Here is a 22,285-nt window from a genome sequence, read left to right on the forward strand (position 1 = left end):
AGATACTTCTTGCAGATGCTCATAAAAGACTTTATAAGGCAAATGAAAAGGTAAAAGAAAAAAATGAGGAAAGAAATTAGAGGTATGCAAGAGAGAGTCAACACTTGGAAGAGAAAGAAAAAAATAACTGAAGAAAATGATTTCTTAAAAATATAGTTGGCCAAAGGCAAAAAGAAAGAAAGAAAGGAAGAAATCCATGGAAGAAAACACAAAATCAAAAGTAGAAGTAACTTAAAGGAAAAAGAAAAATAATGGCTAATTGAAGAAAATCACACATCAAAAAGTAGAATGGGACAAATAAAAGCTAATGACTCCATGAGGGAGCAAAATCAGTCAAATAAACTAAAAATAATGAAAAAATGGAAGAAAATGTGAAATATTTCATTGGTAAAATAGCCAAGCTGCAAAACAGATATAGAAGAGATCAATTAAAAAGTAATTGCCTACTTGAAAGCCATGACCAACAACAACAACAACAACAACAACAAAAAAAAAAAAAAAAAAAAGAGTTTGGATAGCATTTTCAAGAGATCATTAAGAAAAACTGCCCCAATATTCCAGAACCAGAGGGAGAAATAGTATATTAAAGGATCAGAGAGCCTCAAATGCTATATTCCAGAAGGCAAAGGACCTAGCATTACTACCAAGCATTACCTAACCAATGAGAGTAAACATCATCTTTCAGGAGAGTATATGGATCTTAAATGAAGAAAGAAACTTTCAATCATTTCTATTGAAAAAAAGACAAATAAAATAGAAAATTTAATCTACAAACACAGGACTCACGAGAAGCATAGAAAGGTAAAAAGGAGAAAATATATTAGTTAAATGTAATGGGCTGAGGTTTGAGCTGATGCACTGAGGTCCCAAGTACATGAGGCTAGATAGTAATTGGGCTATACTCTATTAATATACATGATTGCCACACAACCAGCAGCTCGGAGTCTCGAACCCAGCCCAATCTCTCGCCACTTGTCTTCCTCACTCTCTCTCTGCCTCCACCCACCAAAATCGTCATTTCCTATACAACACATCAGGACTTGCACGGAAAGTGGGCAGGGACCATTCTTTATCCAATCATGTATATTAATAGAGTATAGCCCAATTACTATCTAGCCTCATGTACTTGGGACCTCAGTGCATCAGCTCAAACCTCAGCCCATTACATTTCCCGCTTTCTTTTATTTTAGAACACCGGTGGTCATGCCATCCCTGACTCCTCAGGGAGGTCAGAGCCCCCAAGGGGAGGTGATCACAGCCTCCCTAACTTCTCAGGGAAGGAGGTGAAAGCACCGAAAAGGAGGTGATCACAGCCTCCCTGACTTCTCAGAAAAGGCGGTGAAAGCACTAAAAAGGAGATGATCATGCCCTACCTGACATCTCAGGAAGGGAGATGAAAAGCACCAAAGGGAAATGGGGTTGCTAGGGTTTCTGGGCTGAAGGGTCTTATTATGCACAAACCCATCAGCATGGGAGGTATTACACAAGCACATAGCAATAACGCAGAGGCTATTAGGGATGACCCTCCCCTCAGTCAGTGCAGGCTCGATGTGGTGTAACAAAACATGAATTGTACACACAAGTAGCGGAATAGCAAACAATATAAATCAACATGGTGTTGAAAAAGATCGCCAGAAGTCCTAGAAGGTGGGTATGTAAACAACAGTCACACATACACCTTCTTCAGCAGCCAAGAGATAGTCCAAAACCAATCTATTGTCCATTGTTTCACATGTCAGGGAATCCAATGATCCCCCTGAGTTTTTGAAGTCCTGAAAAAGTCTTTTTATGTGTTAGGGAATCCAATGATTCCAGCAGATTTTGAAGTGTTGTAACAGTCTTATCATTTCTCAGAGAATCCAATGATTCCTGAGAGTTTTCAAATCCTATGTCTCAGAGAATCCAATGATTCCTGAGGGTTTTCAAGTCCTATGTCTCAGAGAATCCAATGATTCCTGAGAGTTTTCAAGTCCTATGGCTCAGAGAATCCAATGATTCCTGAGGGTTTTCAAGTCCTATGGCTCAGAGAATCCAATAATTCCTGAGAGTTTTCAAGTCCTATGGCTCAGAGAATCCAATGATTCCTGAGGGTTTTCGAGTCCTATGGCTCAGAGAATCCAATGATTCCTGAGGGTTTTGAAGTCCGACAATCTTTGATGTCCATGAGTCAAATGCCATAACTGCCACGCTCTATTCTTGCAAGAATGTAAAATAAGTTTTTCCTGCTTTCATCAGTGAGTCAGGGGAGTTTTTGTTCTCAGCGCCCAACCCAAGTTCAAAGGCTGATGGGAGAGAAAAACCCATGAAGAGGTTTGCTTGAAGGAAATTTGCTCAGTGGATGGGATCTTGGCTCACAGGGAAAGATGTTAGACCCTCTCTGGCTCTTTTTCAGCCTTCTGGCTGTGACTGCTGCTCAACTCTCCACTGAAGATATGGCTAAAGGATTTCTGGAAAATTTTACTAAAGCTGCGGAAGATGTGTCTTATCAAAGTTCACTTGCTTCTTGGAATTATAACACTAATATTACTGATGAGAATGTCCAAAAAATGAATGAAGCAGCAGCCAATTGGTCTGCATTTTATACTGTCCAGTCCAACTTATCCAGAGCATATCCTCTAAATGAAATTTCAGCATATCCTATCAGACTTCAGCTTAAGTCTCTCCAGGAGAAAGGAGCTGCAGTGTTATCAGCTGAGAAGAATGCACGGCTGAACACAATCTTGAATACCATGAGCACTCTCTACAGCACTGGAACTGTCTGTAACCCAAAGAATCCTCAGCAATGTTTGTTGCTTGAACCAGGTTTGGACAAAATTATGGAAGAAAGCCGTGATTATTATGAAAGGCTGTGGGTTTGGGAAGGCTGGAGATCTAAAGTTGGCAAAGAAATGAGGCCATTATATGAAGAATATGTGGATTTAAAAAATGAACTTGCCAAAGGAAATGACTATGAAGACTATGGGGATTATTATAGAGGAGATTATGAAGTTGAAGAATCAGTGGAATTTGACTATAGTCGTTCTCAGCTGAAGCAAGATGTGGAAAAGACCTTTTCCCAGATAAAAGAGTTATATGACCAACTACATGCCTATGTGCGGAAAAGGATGATGACCATCTATGGTCCTCTAATTAGTGAAACTGGGGGTCTTCCTGCACATTTGCTAGGTGACATGTGGGGCAGATTCTGGACAAATCTATATCCATTGACAGTGCCCTATTCAGAAAAACCAAACATTGATGTGACTCAAGCCATGAAGGATCAGAATTGGAATGCAAAAAGGATATTTGAGGAAGCTGAGAAATTCTTTGTATCTGTTGGCCTCTTTAACATGACCAAGGGTTTCTGGGAAAATTCAATGCTCACGGAGCCTAATGATGGCAGAAAAGTGGTTTGTCATCCTACAGCTTGGGATTTGGGAAAAGGGGATTTCAGGATTAAGATGTGCACAAAAGTGACAATGGATGACTTTCTAACTGCTCATCATGAAATGGGTCACATCCAGTATGACATGGCTTATGCTTCGCAACCTTTTCTGCTGAGAAATGGAGCCAATGAAGGGTTCCATGAGGCAGTTGGAGAAATCATGTCCCTCTCAGCAGCCACACCTACACATTTACAAGCCCTTGGTCTCCTACCACCGACTTTTCAGGAGGATTTTGAAACAGAAATAAACTTCCTGTTCAAGCAAGCCCTCACTATCGTTGGAACAATGCCTTTTACTTACATGCTAGAGAAATGGAGATGGATGGTTTTCAAGGGTGAAATTCCCAAAGAGAAATGGATGAAAAAGTGGTGGGAGATGAAGCGTGAGATAGTTGGTGTAGTGGAGCCCCTACCCCATGATGAAACCTACTGTGACCCTGCTGCTCTCTTTCATGTTGCTAATGATTATTCTTTCATCAGATATTATACAAGGACTATTTATCAGTTCCAGTTCCATGAAGCTCTTTGTAGAATTGCTCAGCCATCAGCTCTTCTTCATAAGTGTGACATCACCAACTCAACTGAAGCTGGGAACAAGTTGCTTACTATGCTAAGCATGGGAAAAGCAGAACCTTGGACAAAAGCATTAGAAAGTGTTGTAGGAAAGAAGACGATGGATGCAGGACCATTGCTCACATACTTTAATCCCTTATTAACATGGCTGAAAGAACAAAACAGAGATACTTCTGTGGGTTGGAATCCTGCCTGGAGTCCTTATTATGACCACAGCATCAAAGTGAGGAAGACAAGTGGGGAGAGATTGGGCTGGGTTCGAGACTCCGAGCTGCTGGTTGTGTGGCAATCATGTATATTAATAGAGTATAGCCCAATTACTATCTAGCCTCATGTACTTGGGACCTCAGTGCATCAGCTCAAATCTCAGCCCATTACAGTTAAAGATGAAACTGTTTACATTATTAGATAGGAAAATGGCATCTTACGTCTTGACTACTGTACTGCAGACAGAGGAGGTATCACATGGACTGCAAGTGTGATTGTAATGGAGTCTGATGTGATGATGTCAAAGAAAAAGGCATTAAGGGATGAAAAAAAGGTCTGTACTAAAAAAAAGATGAAAGTATAATTGGACAAATTAGATCATAGAAAGAGGTATAAAATGTGTATTATAATCAATGAAAAGAAGGCAGGGGGAATGAGCATTGCCTGAAGCTTGATCTCATCAGTTTTGGGTCTAAGAGGGAATAACTTAATTATTCATTTTGGTACAAAATTTTCTAACCTTATAAAGAAGAGGAGAAAGAGGAAAGAAAAGCGAGGAAGTGAGGGACAGGGGAGAAGGGAGGGCAGAAACACTAGGGGAAAAGTGGAGGTGGGAAGGGGTGATAGAAAATAAGGTAATGGGTTGGGTGTGTCAAAAAAAAAACTGCTAAGGATAGTGTGGAAAGAGAGAACAAAATTCTATATAGGGGAGAAAATATGATGGAAGAAAATCAGAATTGGTAACCATAGCTGTGAATATGAATGGGATGAACTCTCCCTTAAAACAAGCAAATCTGACAATTTAAAAGAAATGGAAAAATATTTACAAAAAATATAAATTTCCCAGATTAATAGAAGAGGAAATAAATTACTTAAATAGTCCAATTTTAGAAAAAAGAAATTTAACAAGCTAATTAACTTCTTAAGAAAAAAATTTCAGAGCCAGATGGCTTGACAAATGAATTCTACCAAACATTTAAAGAACACTTAATTCCAATCCTTTCTTAGGTTTTGCTGTGCACATGGATATTTTTTTCTTATTTTTATTTATTATTAACAAATAAAAAAGATAAAAAAGAAAGTGAAAGTGGAAGGAAGAAAAGTAGATTATGATTGAATAGATAGAAAAATACTTGATTAAAATTATAGATATGAAGTTGTCAAATATATAATTGAGTATGACATAATGAAGGAGAAAAAACTCTCATAATTTCATATATACAAAACCACTTAAAATTCAGAGTTTAATATTTCATTAAAATGAGAAATTAGAGGGAAATGATCAGCTTTATCTGATGTTTTAAAACCACAGCAATTAAAATATAACTTAATCCAACCATCAGCAATTGAAATGAAGCAACCTAATGTTTAAAAATGGTAATGTATAGTAACCAAATTCACAGTCAATAACATTTCTGTTTAAATACAACTTCTTACCCAAACCGTGTGACCGTGTATGAGTCACTTAACATTTTTGTGTTAAAGGCAGCTTTTTAGGAATGTAAGAGGAAGTAAAGGCAAAAGCTTGAATTAATAAGTGAAATTTCCTCACCTGGGATTAACTATATCAAAAATATCATGAGTTCAATTGCATCTCCTCCAACAAAAAAAGCATATGCTTAGGAGAAATAATTTTTAAAAATATATTTTTCTTAATTATACCATAGGAATGAAAAAAGCATTATTAAATGTTTTTCACTTAATTACACTGCATGTGACTGTCGAAGGGCTAGTAATTACAAACAGATCTACATGAAAATTTTAGAAAAATAATTGATTAAAAATAACATGGGGCACATTTCTTTTTCTCTTACAACATCAAATCAACATTTTAAAATTCATCAAAAATAGTAAAAACAGGAAGAAAAAATATCCTAGAATATAATTGTTACAGAAAAAGTAACAATCAGACCATCCATTTTTTCTCATGTATGCATGAAATTGGATCCTTCTTGAAGCTAGGGCAACTTCATTTTTAGGTAGTGCCTTTTAGTATCAATTCCTTATCTGTGCCCTAATATAAACATACTCCTAAGGAAAGAAATGAAACAATCTCAAGCCAGAAAGTAGAGAAAGTAAAAGGACAGATGTAAACCTAAGTGGCATCCAAGCACAGGGTAGAAATAATACTACTTGATGTTTTATGAAAGGATAAAAGTAATACTAGAAAGAGTAACAGAACACTAGAGACCCAATTACCAATGTTTCACAGAACTGTCTCTCAGCAGTATTCAGGGAAAACTTTTCTCAGAACTTTTATGACCAGTTTCACCCTAGAATCCAATTAAGGATTGAGGCAAATTAATTTCAGAGAAGGCATGTGTCCCAGAAGAGTAGAAACTGGCAATGTGGATAATAAGTCTATTCTTCATAAATTGTCACAATCTTCTTGAAATAACATTCAAAATGTTGAGTTTCAAGGCTCACAGTTATTGCCCATCACAGTGGACTAAAGAAAGAGAACAAATATTGAGAACTGAGGAAAAAAATTACACCATAGCTCAAACTTCTTCAGTTTGTCAGTTAAAACAATTATTGTCAGTAAAAACAAAAAATAATTTTAAAAAATGTTACTGAGAAAATAACAGAAAAATCAGAAAGTGCAGAATAAGTAAATGGATAGGAGACAAAAACATCCAAAGAAGAGACAGTTAAATGAGCAAACACATTAAAAGAATTTTGAGTAAGAAAAAAGCAAAACAAATTCTGCAAGCATCCTTTTAAAAAAAAAACCCTGAAATAATTAAGTGAAATCATTAAAGAAATACATAAATGAATACTTAAAAAAGAAATACTTCTAACAAGAGACTGGAGAATGTAGTCCCCAAATACATATATTATTTAAAAAAGTAAAATCTCTGAAAAGCAGAATCACAGAATTTCAATGCAACATATTAATGGATCCAGGAAAGCTATTTTCTTAAAATAAAAATATTGAAATAATACATGAGAATGCTACAAATAAGAAAAGTGTAATGAGTGTAATGAGAGGATGAGAAGAGAAAATAAGGATCATATACTTTCCAGGATAAAATAATGAGAAAAAGAAACCACAATAATACAGTACAAAAAATACATATGGCAAAATTGCTATGAAGTAGGGGAAACAGTCGCTAGAGTAAACTTGAAATAAAGCATAGAACAAGACAGGTAAAAAAAAAATCCCAAATTATTTCCACCAATTTAATAGTACTGATATCATATAAAACAAAAATTATTGCAGCAAACCAAAAAAACAAAACAAAGAACTTTTTTTATGTTTAGAGGAAAAAATACCAACTATTCTCAGTGGTACAGGATTTCTCCATGTTTCTGGTTATTTTATTTAATTAATTCTTCATCAATATTTTATTTTCCTCAGTTATATGTAAAAACAACTTTTAACATTCATTTGTAAAACTATGAGTTCCAGATTCTACCTCTTAATATCTTTCCATTCCTTCTGCATTCTCAATGAGAATTAATTAAGAAAAACATTTCCATAAGTCATGTTGCTATAGATAGCAGGCTAAATAGAAAAAAAAAAGTAATAGGAATAAGAATTATTGTTGAAGTAGTAGTAATAAAAGAAGACTTTTAGAAATAAAGTTTACAAAAATATAATTCAAATTGCATTCAGACACCATTCAGTTTTTTTTCAGGGTATAGATAACATTTTTCATCATAAGCCATTTAGAGTTGTCTTGGAGGAAAACTCAAGAAGACAGAGCCAAGATGGTGGAGAACAGACAGGTATCTATGCGACTTCCTGCCAACTTCCCTTAAATTAATTGTAATTGAGTGAAAGAGGGAAGAGGGATGACCATTGTGTGAATCTTACTCACATAAGATTTGGTTCAGAGACTATCAGACCTATTTAGATCAACAGAGAAACTAAATTCCCTATAGGAAAGTATGAGCAGAAGGGGGAAAGAAGCAGAGAGGCTAGAAGAGAGAACAGAAGTAAAAGGGGAAAGGTATAAAAAGGGGGGGGGGCTTCAAATTGGAGAGGGAGGGGACAATCATTGAAAAAATAATGGGGAGGAGGGAAATGGGGAAAGGAAAGAGAAAAGTACAATTGGGAGAAAACGAGATGGCAGGAAATACAGAGTTAGTAATTTTAACTGTGAATATGAACGGGATGGATTCTCCCATAAAACAGAAGTGGATAGCAGACTAGATTAAAAATGAGATTCCTATGATTTCTCGTTTACAAGAAACACATTTAAAGCAGAGTGATACATTCAGAGTAAATGTATAAAGCTTGAGCAGAATCTATTATGTTTCAGGTGAAGTAAAAAAAAAAAAAAAAAAAAAAAAAAAAAAAAAAAAAAAAAAGTAGGGGTAGCAATCCTGATCTCAGATGAAGAAAAAGCAAAAATTGATCTTATTAAAAGGAGGGAAACCACATCCTGCTCAAAGGTACAACAGATAATGAACTAATACAAATAGTAAACATAAATGCACCAAGTGGTATAGTATCCAAATTCCTGGAGAAGTAAAAACAGCTGCAAGAAGAAATAGACAGCAAAATTGTACTAGTGGGAGAATCTCAAACTTGCTCCCTTAGAACTAGATAAATAGAACCACAAAATAAATAAGAAAGAAGTTAAGGAGGTAAATAAAATCCTAGAAAAGTTAGGGAAGACAGACCACTGGTAAAAAAAAAAAAAAATGAATGGAGACAGAAAAGAATATATCCTATTCTCAGCAGTACATGGAACCTATATAAAAACTGACTATGTATTAGGGCATAAAATTCTCAAAGTCAAATACAGAAAAGCAGAAATAGTAAATGCATATTTCTCTGATTATGATGCAATAAAAATTACATGTAATAAAAGGCCAGAGGAAAATAAACCAAAAATAATTGGAAACTAATTAATAAACCTAAAGAATGAGTGGGTGAAGCACCAAAGCATAGACACAATCAATAATTTCATCCAAGAGAATGACAACACTGAGACAACATACTAAAATGTGTGGGATGCAGACAAAGAGAGTATCAGAAGAAACTTTATATCTCTAGGTGCTTACTTGCATAAAATAAAGAGAAGATCAATGAATTGGGCTTGCAACTAAAAAAAAATTAGAAAAAGAACAAAAAACCCCAATTAAATAACAAATTTGAAATCCTGAAAAAAGGAAGATTAATATAATTAAAAGTAAAAATACTATTGAATTAATAAAAAACCTAAGAATTTGTTTTTATAAAAAAGCAACAAAATAGATAAAACTTTAATTAATTTGATTAGAAAAAGGAAAGAAGAAAATCAAATAATTAGTATTAAAAAACAAAAACAGAGAACTTTCCACCAGTGAAGAAGAAATCAGAGCAATAATTAGGAATTATTTTGCCAACTATATGTCAATAAATTTGATAATCCAAATAAAATGGAGAAATACCTAAAAATATAGATTGCTGAGATTAACAGAAGAGAAAATAAATTACTTAAATAGTCCCATTTTAGAAAAAGAAATAGAACAAGCTATTAATCAACTCCTAAGAAAAATTTTTGGAACAGATGGATTTATTTACATGTGAATTCTATCAAACATTTAAAGAACAATTAATTCCAATACTGTGCAAATTATTTGAAAAAATAAGGAAAGAAGGACTTCTACCAAATTCCTTTTATGATTACAGATATTGTGTGAATACTAAATCAGACAGGGTGAAAACAGAAAAAGAAAATTATAGACCAATTTCCCTAATAAATATTGATATAAAAATCTTAAATAAAATACTAGCAAAGAGATTACAGAAAGTCATCCCCAGTATAATACACTATGAACAAGTAGGATTTATACCAGGAATGCAGGACTGGTTCAATATTAGGAAAACTATTTACATAATTGACCATATCAATAATGAAAATAATAAAAATCATATGATTAGCCCAATAAATTCAGAAAAAAACAATTTGATAAAATCCAATACCCGTTCCTATTATAGGAATAAATGGAGTATTCTTTAAAATAATTAGGAGCATCTATTTAAAACGATCAGGGAACCTCACATATAATGGAAAAAATTAGAACCATTCCCAATAAGATCAAGGATAAAACAATGTTATCCACTGTCACCACTACTATTCAATATTGTATTAGAAATATTAGCTTTGGCAATAAGAGAAGAAAAAGAGATTTAAGGAATTGAAGTTGATAATGAAGGATACAAAATAAATCCACAGAAATCATCAGTATTTTTATATATTAACAATAAAGTGCAGCAACAAGAGATAGAAAAAGAAATTCCATTCAAAATAACAGTTGATAGTATAAAATATTTAGGAACCTATGTGCCAAGGAAAAGTCAAGAACTATATGAACACAACTACAAAACACTTTCTATACAAATAAAATCAGATCAAATAAGCTGCAAAAATATCAAGTGCTCATGTGTAAGCCTGGCAAATATAATAAAAATGACAACACTACCTCAATTAATATACGTATTCATTGCCATACCACTCAAACTCCCAAGAAATTATTTTACAGATTGAGAGAAAATAATAACAAAGTTCATCTGGAAGAAAATAATTTCAATGGAATTAATGAAAAAAAAAGTGCAAATAAATGTGGTCTAACTAGGCCAGACCTAAAATTATATTACAAAGCAGTAGTAATCAAAATCATTTGGTCCTGGCTAAGAAATAAAGTAATTGATCTGTGGAATAGGTTATATTCACAGAACAAAATAGTCAATGACAATAGAAATCTAGTGTTTGACAAACCCAAAGATCTCAGCTTTTGGGATAAAGACACACTATTTGACAAAACAACTAGGAAAATTGGAAACTAGTATGGCAGAAACTAGGCATTAGCCCACACCTAATACCACATACCAAGATAAAGTCAAATTGGGTTCATGATTTAGACATGAAATGGATTATTATAAGAAAATTAGAAGAACAAAAGATAGTTTACTTTTCAGATCAATGGAGAAGGAAATAATATGTGGCCAAAGAATAATTGGAAATCATTATTGAGCAAAAAATAGACAACTCTTATTATATTAAATTAATAAGTTTTTGTACAAATAAAATTAATGCAGACAAGAATAGAAGGGAAGCAATAAACTGGGAAAACATATTTACATTTAAGGGTTCTGGTAAAGGCCTCATTTTAAAAATATATAGAGAATTGACTGAAATTTATAAAAATTCAAGCCATTCTCCAATTGATAAATGATCAAAGGATACGAGCAGATAATTTTCAAATGAAGAAATTGAAACTATTTCTAGTAATATAAAATGATTCTCTAAATCATTATTGATCAGAGAAATGCAAATTAAGATAAATCTTTGTACCTCTACACACCTTGCATAGTGGCTAAGATGACAGGAAAAGATAATGATAAGTGTTGGAGGGCATGTGGGAAAACTGGGACACTAATACAATGTTTATGGAGTTTTGAACTAATTCAACAATTCTAGAGAGCAATTTGGAACTATGCCCAAAAGGCTATCAAAATGTGCATGCCCATTAATCCAGCAGTATTTCTACAGGGTGTGTATCCCAAAGAGATATTAAAAGAGGAAAAGGAACCTAAATGTTCAAAAATGTTTATGTCAGACTTTTTTTTGTAGGGGCAAGAAATTGGAAACTGAGTGGATGCTCCTCAGTTGGAGAATGAGTGAATAAGTTATGGTATATGAATGTTATGGAATATTATTTTTCTATAAGAAACTATCAGCAGGATGATTTCAGAGAGGCCTAGAGATACTTACGTGAATTGATGCCAAGTGAAATAAACAAACTAGGAAATCATTGTACATAGCAACAACAAGATTATATATATATATATAGATCAATTCTGATGGATGTGGCTGTTTTCAATGATGAGATGATTCAGGACATTTTCACTGATTTTGCAATGAAAAGAGCCAGCTACAACCAGAGAGAGGACTGTGGGTACTGAGTGTGGATCACAACATAGCATTTTGACTCTTTTTGTTCTTGTTTGCTTGCATTTTATTTTCTCTCTCTCTCTCTCTCTCTCTCTCTCTTTTTTTTTGCTTTTTGATTTGATTTTTCATGTGCATCAAGATAATTTTAAAAATATGTATGCATATTTTGGATTCAATATATATTTTACCATGTTTAATATATATTGGATTACTTGCCATCTAGAGAAAGGGATGAGGGGAATGGGGGGTGGGGAATTGAAGCACAAGGTTTTGCAAGGGTTAATGCTGAAAAAGTATCTATGCATATATTAAAAATTATAGAGCTTTAATAAAAAATAAACTCAAAAAATACAATTGTCTTACATCATTGTGTTGCTGAGAATAGTTGTGCCAGTCTCAGCTGATAATATTGCAATGTTGCTGTTACTTTGTACAAAGCAAATTTCACTTTGTATCAATGCTCCTGAAAGTCTTTCAGGTTTTTCTGAGAGCATCCTGCTCATAATTTTTTTTTAAATTTTTAAAACACATGTAAGGAAGATTTTTCAACATTGCCCTTAAAAAATTTTGTGTTCCTTTTTTCCCTCCTTTTCCCCATGAGATGGCAAGGAACCAAACATATGTTAAACATGTTAAAATGTATATTAAATCCAATGTATACATACATATTTATACAACTATCTTGTCCTTTGAATCTAGGCCTATTCCATTGTTCAGCTACTCTGTTTCTTAGCCAGGATTAAATGGTTTTGATGACTCCTACTTTATATTAGAGTTTTAGATGTGTCACAGCTAGGCCACCTTAATTTGCATTTTTTTCACTGATTGCATTGAAATTCTTGACCTTTTGTTCTTCCAGGCGAACTTTGTTATGATTTTTTTTTTTTCTAGATTTATAAAATATTTTTTGGGGGAGTTTAAATGGTATAGCACTGAATAAAAGACTGAGGCATTATTGTCATTTTTATCATATTCACTCAGCCAACCTATGAGCACTTGATATTTTTCCAATTAATTAAATCTGACTATATTCATGTGAAAAGTGTTTTGTAGTTGTGTTCATATTGTTCCTGACTTTGCCCTGGCAAGTAGACTCCCAAATACTTCATAATAATATAATGCAAATTATTTTAAATGAAATTTCCCTTTGTGTATCTTACTGTTTGGACTTTGTTGGTAATATAAAAAAAAAATTGTGATTTCTTTGCATTTATTTTCTATCCTGCAATTTTGCTAAAGTTATGAATTGTTTCTGGTAATTTTTTTGTTGATTCTGTAGGATTCTCTAAGCATACCATCAGATCATCTACAAAAGTGATAATCTGGTTTCATTTTCTACTGCAATTCTTTCATCTCTTTTTCTTCTTTTATTGCCAAAGCTAATATTTCTAATTCAATACTGAATAGTAATGGTAATAGTGGATAACCTTGTTCACCCTTGATCTTACTGGGAATGATTCTAGTTTGTCCCATTTCATAAGATGATGGTTTAAAATAGATGGAAAACTCCATTTATTGCTATACTCCAGTGTTTTTAATTGGAATGGGTATTGAATTTTATCAAATGCTTTTTCTTCATCTACTGAGATGATCATATTTTTGGTTAGTTTAGTTATTGATAGTCAATTATGCTAATAGTTTTTTTCTAAAATTGAACCTGCATTCCTAATATAAATTATACTTAGTCATAGTGGGCATGCTGGGGATTACTTTCTGTAATGTCTTTGCTAATATCTTTTTAAGATTTTTGCATCAGTATTCATTAGGGAAATTGGTCAAGAATTTTCTTTCTGTATTTTCACCCTACCTTGTTTAAGTTTTCACACCATACCTGTGTCATAAAAGGAATTTGTAAAACTTCTTTTTTCCTGTTTGTTTTTTCCAAATAGTTTGCATAGTTTTGGAATTAATTGTTCTTTAAATGTTTGGTAGAATTCACATGTAAATCATTCTGGTCTTGGAGATTTATTTTTCTTAGGGAGTTGATTAATAACTTGTTCAATTTCTTTTTTCTAAAATAGGAATACTTCAGTTATTTATTTCCTCTTCTGTTAATCTGGGCAGTCTATATTTCTGTAAGTATTCTTCCATTTCACTTACAATATTAGATTTATTCACATATAGCTGTGCAAAATGACTCCTAATTATTTTTCTAATTTCCTCTTCATTGGTTTTGAGACTAACCATTTGATTTTCTTCTTTCCTTTTTCTAATCAAATTAAGAACGGTTTATCTAGACTAAAAACCATTACATTGAATTCCCAATCCCTATATTTATGCACACATGCATTTTTGATTTCCTTCACAAGCTAATTGTACAATAATTCAGAGTCTGATTCTTTTTGTACAGCAAAATAATGTTTTGGTCATGTATACTTATTGTGTATCTAAGTTATATTTTAATATATTTAACATCTACTGGTCATCCTGCCATCTAGGGGAGGGGGGGGGTAAGAGGTGAAAAATTGGAACAAGAGGTTTGGCAATTGTTAATGCTGTAAAGTTGCCCATGTATATATCCTGTAAATAAAAGGCTATTAAATAAAAAAAAAGAAAGGTTTATCTATTTTATTTTTTTTTCATAAAACCATCTCTTAATTTTTTTTTATTAATTCAATAGTTTTTTTTTACTTTCAATTTTATTAATCTCCTGTTATTTTCAGAATTTTGAATTTGGTATTTAATTGGGGGTTTTAAATTTGTTCATTTTCTATCTTTTTTTAGTTGTTAGATCAATTCATTGATCTTCTCTTTTTTTCTCTTTTATGTAAATAAGCATCTAGAGATATAAAATTTCCCCTAATAATTGCTTTGGCTGCATCCCAAAAATTTTGGCATATTGTTTCATTATTGTAATTCTCTTGGATGAAATTATTGATTGTGTCTAAGATTTGGTGTTTCACCCACTCGTTCTTTAGATAGAACATTTATTTTCCAATTAATTTTCTTATCTTTTTTTCCCTGGACCTTTATTTCATGCAATTTTATTGCATCATGATCTGGAAAAAATGAATTTATTATTTCTGCCTTTCTGCAGATTTTTGATTTTGAACTGATTATGCCCTAAGACACTATCAATTTTTATATAGGTTCTGTGAACTGCCAAAAAAAAAGTGTATTCCTTTTTGTCTCCATTCAATTTTCTCTACACATCTCTCATACCTAACTTTTTAAAAATTCTACTTACTTCCTTAAATTCTTTCTGATTTATTTTGTGGTTCAATTTATTTAGTTCTGAGAGAACAAGGTTGAGATCTCCTACTAGTATAGTTTTGTTGTCCAATTCTTTTTGCAGCTCTCAACTTCTCCTGTAGGAATTTTGATGCTATACCACTTGGTGCATAAATGTTTTCTATTGATATTGCTTCATTACCTATGGTACCCTTTAACAAGATATAGTTTCCTTCCTTATCTCTTTTAATTAGATCTATTTTTTTTTGGTTTTACTCCATCTAAGATTTGGATTACTACTCCTGCTTTTGTTTTTATTTCATTTTGTTTTGTTTTGTTTTACTTCACATGAAGCATAATAGAGTCTGCTCCAGCCTTTTACCTTTGCTCAGTATGTAGCCCTCTACTCTAAATATGTTTCTTTTTTTTTTTTTTAAATTTAATAGCCTTTTATTTACAGGATATATGCATGGGTAACTTTACAGCATTAACAATTGCCAAACCTCTTTTTCCATTTTTTCACGTCTTACCCCCCACCCCCTGCCCCAAATGGCAGGATGACCAGTAGAAGTTAAGTACATTAAAATATAAATTAGATACACAATAAGTATACATGACCAAAACGTTATTTTGCTGTACAAAAAGAATCAGACTCTGAAATATTGGACAATTAGATTGTGAAGGAAAGCAGAAATGCATGTAGGCATAAATATAGGGATTGGGAATTCAATGTAATGGTTTTTAGTCATCTCCCAGAGTTCTTTTTCTGGGCATAGCTGGTTCAGTTCATTACTGCTCCATTGGAAATGATTTGTGATCTCGTTGCTGAGGATGGCCTGGTCCATCAGAACTGGTCATCATATAGTATTGTTGTTGAAGTATATAATGATCTCCTGGTCCTGCTCATTTCACTCAGCATCAGTTCATTAAGTCCCCTCCAGGCCTTTCTGAAATCATCCTGTTAGGTCATTTCTTACAGAACAATAGATATTCCATAATATTCATATACCACAATTTATTCAGCCATTCTCCAACTGATGGACATCCATTCAGTTTCAGTTTTAGCCACTACAAAAGGGCTGCCACGAAACATTCGATTGCACATACAGGTCCCTTTCCCTTCTTTATAATCTCCAGGATACAAGCCAAGTAAGAAACACTGCTGGATCAGAGGTACTAATGCAGTTTGATAACTTTTGAGCATAGTTCATAACTACTCTCCAAAATGGTTGGATTCGTTCACAACTCCACAACAATGCATCAATGTCCCAGTTTTCCCACATCCCCTCCAACAATCATCATTATTTTTCCTGTCATCTTAGCCAATCGACAGGTGATGTAGTGAGTATCTTAGAGTTGTCTTAATTTGCATTTCACTGATTAATAATGACTTGGAGCATTTTTCATATGACTAGAAATAGTTTCAATTTCTTCATCTGAGAATTGTCTGTTCATATCCTTTGACCATTTTCAGATTGGAGAATGGCGTAATTTTTATAAATTAGAGTTAATTCTCTATATATTTTGGAAATGAGGCCTTTATCAGAACCTTTGACTGTAAAATATTTTCCCAGTTTATTGCTTCCTTCTAATCTTGTCTGCATTAGTTTTGTTTGTACAAAAACTTTTCAGTTTAGTATAATCGAAATTTTCTATTTTTGATCAGTAATGATCTCTAGTTCTTCTTTTGTCACAAGACCTTCCCTTCCACACGGTCTGAGGAGTAAACTATCCTGTGTTCCTCTAATTTATTAATAATTTCATTCTTTATGCCTAGGTCATGAATCCATTTTGACCTTGTCTTGGTGTACGGTGTTAAGTATGGATCAATGCCTAGTTTTTGCCATATTAGTTTCCAATTTTCCCAGCAATTTTTATCAAACAGTAAGTTCTTATCCCAAAAGCTGGGGTCTTTGGGTTTGTCAAAGACTACGTTGCTATATTTGTTGACTGTTTTATCCCATGACCTAACCTATTCCACTGATCAACTAATCTATTCCTTAGCCAATGACCAAATAGTTTTGGTAACTGCTGCTCTATATTATAATTTTAGATCTGTACTTAGCTAATACCCTTCATTTGATTTTTTTTCATAGAATTCCCTTGAAGTCTTGACCTTTTGTTTTCCATATGAATTTGTTGTTATTTTTCTAGGTCATTAAAAATAGTTTTGGGGGTCTGATTGGTATAGCGCTAAATAAATAGATTAGTTTAGGTAATATTGTCATCTTTATTATATTTGCTCGCCCTATCCAAGAGCATTTAATATTTTTCCAATTGGTTAGATCAGACTTAATTTGTGTGAAAAGTAGTCTGTAATTTTGCTCATAAAGTTTCTGATTTTCCCTTGGCAGATAGATTCCTAAATATTTTATATTATCAGTAGTTACTTTAAATGGAATTTCTCTTTGTAACTCTGACTATTGGATTTTGTTAGTAATATATAAGAATGCTGATGCCTTATGTGGGTTTATTTTATAACCAGCAACTTTGCTAAAGTTGTGGATTATTTCTAATAACTTTTTAGTAGAATCTCTGGGGTTCTCTAAGTATACCATCATTTCATCGGCAAAGAGTAATAATTTGGTTTCCTCATTGCCTATTCTAATTTCTTTAATCTCTTTCTCAGCTCTTATTGCTAAAGCTAGTGTTTCTAATACAATATTAAATAGTAACGGTGATAGTGGGCAACCTTGTTTCACTCCAGATCTTATTGGGAATGGTTGCAGTTTGTCTCCATTACATATGATGCTTTTCCTTAGATATGCTTTTCCTTAAAATAATCAGCAGCATCTATTTAAAACCAAAATGGTTCTAAATAGATGCTGCTGATTATTTTAAGGAAAAGTCCATTTTTTCCTATACTCTCAAGTGTTTTTAATAGGAATGGATGTTGGATTTTATCAAATGCTTTTTCTGCATCTATTGAGATGATCATATGGTTTTTGTTAATTTGGTTATTAACATGGCCAATTATATTGATAGTTTTCCTAATATTGAACCAGCCCTGCATTCCTGGTATAAATCCTACTTGATCATAGTGTATTATCTTGGAGATGATTTTCTGTAGTCTTTTTGCTAATATCTTATTTAAGATTTTAGCATCAATATTCATTAGGGAGATTGGTCTATAATTTTCTTTCTCTGTTTTCAGCCTACCTGGTTTAGGTATCAGTACCATGTTTATGTCATAGAAGAAATTTGGTAGGACTCCTTCATTCCCTATTTTATCAAATAATTTATATAGCATTGGGGCCAATTGTTCTTTAAATGTTTGGTAAAATTCACATGTAAATCCATCTGGTCCTGGGGGTTTTTTCTTAGGGAGTTGTTTAATTGCCTGTTCTATTTCTTTTTCTGAAATGGGACTATTCAAGCAATTTACTTCCTCCTCTGTTAGTCTGGGAAGTCTCTATTTTTGGAGGTAGTCATCCATTTGACTTAGGTTATCAAATTTATTGGGGCAAAATAACTCATTATTTCTCTAATTTCCTCTTCATTGGTGGAAAGTTCTCCCTTTTCATTTTTAAGACTACTAATTTCATATTCCTCCCTCCTTTTTCTAATCATATTTACCAAAGGCTTATCTATTTTATTGACTTTTTCATAGAACCAACTCTTAGTTTTATTAATTAGTTCAATAGTTTTTTTACTTTCAATATTTTTAATTTCTCCTTTTAATTTTAGAATTTCCAATTTAGTATTTGATTGGTGGTTTTTAATTTGGTCTTTTTTTAGTTTTTTTAGTTGCAAGCCCAATTCATTATTCTTTTCTTTCTCTGTTTTATTCACGTAAGCCTCTAAGGATATAAAATTCCCTCTTATTACCACTTTGGCTGCATCCCACAAATTTTGGTATGATGTCTCATCATTGTCATTATCTTGAGTGAAATTATTAATTGTATCTATAATTTGCTGCTTCACCCAATCATTCTTTAAGATGAGATTGTTTAGTTTCCAGTTACTTTTTGGTCTATTTGCCACTAACTTTTTGTTGAATGTAGTTTTTATTGCATCATGATCTGAAAAGAAAGCATTTACTATTTCTGCTTTCTTGCATTTAATTTTGAGGTCTTTATGTCCTAATATATGGTCAATTTTTGAATAGGTTCCATGAACTGCTGAGAAGAAAGTATATTCCTTTCTATCTCCATTCAATTTTCTCCATAGATCTAACATACCTAATTTTTCTAATATTCTATTTACTTCTTTAATTTCTTTCTTATTTGTTTTGTGGTTTGATTTGTCTAATTCTGAGAGTGCAAGTTTGAGATCTCCTACTATTACAGTTTTGTTGTCTATTTCTTCTTGCAACTCTCTTAACTTCTCCTTTAGGAAGTTGGATGCCATACCACTTGGTGCATATATGTTTAATATTAATATTGCTTCGTTGTTTATGCTACCCTTTAGCAGGATGTAGTTTCCTTCCTTATCTCTTTTAATTAGATCAATTTTGCTTTTGCTTGATCTGAGATAAGGATGGCTACCCTCTTTTTGACTTCACCTGAAGCATAATAGATTTTGCTCCAGCCTTTTACCTTTACTCTATATGTATCTCCTGCTTTAAATGTGTTTCTTGTAAACAACATATTGTAGGGTTCTGACTTTTGATCCAGTCTGCTATCTGCCTCCTCTTTGTGGAATTCATCCCATTCACATTTACGGTTAGAATTACTAAATCTGTATTTCCTGCCATCCTAATAACCCCAGATTATGCTTTACTTATTCTTGCCTCCCCCAGCCCTCTTTCCCCCTTTTAAACTTATGTACCCCTCTTGTATCACGATGCTTACCCTCTTTTATAATCCCTCCCTCCCCCGCTTTGAGTCTTTTCCCTTCCTTCCCTTATTACTCTTTTTCTTTTCCCTTTTCCTCTCCCCCGTTTTTAATGAGGCGAGAGAGAATTTTCTCTAAAACTAATGTCAATTATTTTTTCTTTGAGCCAACTCTGATGAGAGTAAGATTCACACAATGTTTCTCCCCCTCTCTAAATTCCCTCAGATATGATAAATTTCCTTTGCCTCTTTGTGGGATGTGGTTTCCCTCTATTTATCCCTCCTTCCCACCTTATTCTGCCATCATCCCTTTTCCATATCTACTTCCCTTTTTTATGTTATATCAGTACAATCAAATTATACATGTATTCTTTTTGTATATCCACATCAGAAATACAATTCTCAAGAGTTATTTTTACCTTTTCTGCATCTCTTGAGTTCTATGGTTGGAGATCAAATTTTTTGTGTAGTTCTGATTTTTTCTTCAGAAACAAATGGAATTCATTTGTTTCATTAAATGTCCATCTTCCCTGGAAGAAAATGCTCAGCTTAGCTGGGTAATTTATTCTTGGCTGCATCCCAAGTTCTTGTGCCTTTCGGAAAATCATATTCCATGCCCTTCTTTCCTTTAATGTGGAGGCAGCCAGATCTTGGGTGATCCTTATTGTGGCAACTCGGTATTTAAATGGTTTTTTTTTTGGCTGCTTGTAAATTTTTTTCCTTAATCGGATAGTTCTGAAATTTGGCCACAATATTCGTTGGGGTTTTTATTTTAGGGTTTCTTTCAGAAGGTGTTCGATGAATTCTTTCAATGCCTATTTTACCTTCTGATTCTATTACATCTGGGCAGTTCTCTTTGATGATTTCTTGTAAAATAGTATCTAGGCTCTTTTTTTATCATAGTTTTCAGAAAGTCCAATAATCTTCAGATTATCTCTCCTAGATCTATTTTCCAAGTCTGTCATTTTGCAAGTAGATAATTCATGGTTTTTTCCAGTTTGTCCTTTTTTTGTTTTTGCTTGACTGATTCTTGCTGTCTCAATGAATCATTAGTTTCTATTTTTTCAGTTCTAATTTTTAAAGAATTATTTTCTTCATTAGCTTTTTTTACTTCTTTCTGTATATGTCCAATTGAGGTTTTTAAATGTATTGTTTTGGTCTGTGAGATTTTTTCCATTTCACTAATTTTTTTTTTAGTGAATTATTTTCTTTTCAATTCACAGATCCTACTTTCTTGCGAGTTCTTTGTCTTTCAATTCACAAATCCTACTTTCTGAGTGAATTCTTTTATTTTTCAATTCACCAATTTTGTTTCCCTGCACTTCCTGGAATTTTTAACTTTTCCAATTCGTATTTCAGGAAGTTGTTGCTCTCTTGTAAGGCTTCTCTTTCCTTTCCCCATTTATCTTCTAACTCTCTTTTGAGACTTTTAATGGTCTCTTCTATGAGAGCATCATGTAAAGGAGGACAGTCTGATGCATTTTTGCTGTTTGATGTCTCTTCAGGTTTGCTGACCTGCTCTTTTTCCTGCATAGAAGCTGTCTATTGTTCTTTTCATCTTTTTATTCATGTTTTAAAGCCTTTAGGGTATGTCTCCTAGGCAAGGGGGTTACCAGCTTCCTCTGCAGAGCAGGGAGAGATGTAAACCGATTTCTGGCTCTGAGGTATGGGAGTGCTCTGAGTGAGAGTTTTCCCTTCCCCCAACAGGAAGTGGATTCAGCACTGGCCGAACTATCGAAGTGCCCAGTAGGGCTGTGTGGGTTAGCGATTGCCCTCGGCTAGAGACTAAGGGGTGAAAGTGTCACTGCCCCAGGCCAGAGCCTCTTGTGGGACTGTGAGTATTAGCAGCTGACCGCTGACCTCCATTCTACTGAACTCTGCTCCGAGCTCTGCCTGATGCAAATCGACCTTGGGAAAGCTCTATGGCCCCAAGCCGAGCCCAGCACTGCAGCAGATTGGAGGCTAACCTGGACTGTGTCCTCCTGCCGTGCAGGATCACAGCTGCCCCAAGGAAAAGCCCCATACTGCGGGTTGGATCTGCTTGTGCTGAGATCTGTGCTTTCACTTTCGGTTTGAGACTCTCCTCGGAACCTAATTTCTCTCCCAGTCTGCGCTGATCTCCCCCCTGGCCCTGGAACCAACCTTTTTTTGGAGAGACTGCAGATTTTCTTCGGCCGGTGAGTTGTTCTACTTCTTATCTTTATGAATTGTAGCAGTCAAGAATATTTTTGAGGCTCGATATA

The 22,285-nt window shown here is 33.6% G+C and overlaps 1 pseudogene; it reads left to right on the forward strand.

Moving 5' to 3' along the window:
* The first annotated feature begins 2,227 nt into the window (after positions 1-2,227).
* Positions 2,228-22,285, forward strand: part of LOC116419637 — a 149,108-nt pseudogene continuing 129,050 nt past the window's right edge.

The sequence above is a fragment of the Sarcophilus harrisii genome, chromosome 1, assembly GCF_902635505.1.
Source record: "Sarcophilus harrisii chromosome 1, mSarHar1.11, whole genome shotgun sequence".
NCBI lineage: Eukaryota > Metazoa > Chordata > Mammalia > Dasyuromorphia > Dasyuridae > Sarcophilus > Sarcophilus harrisii.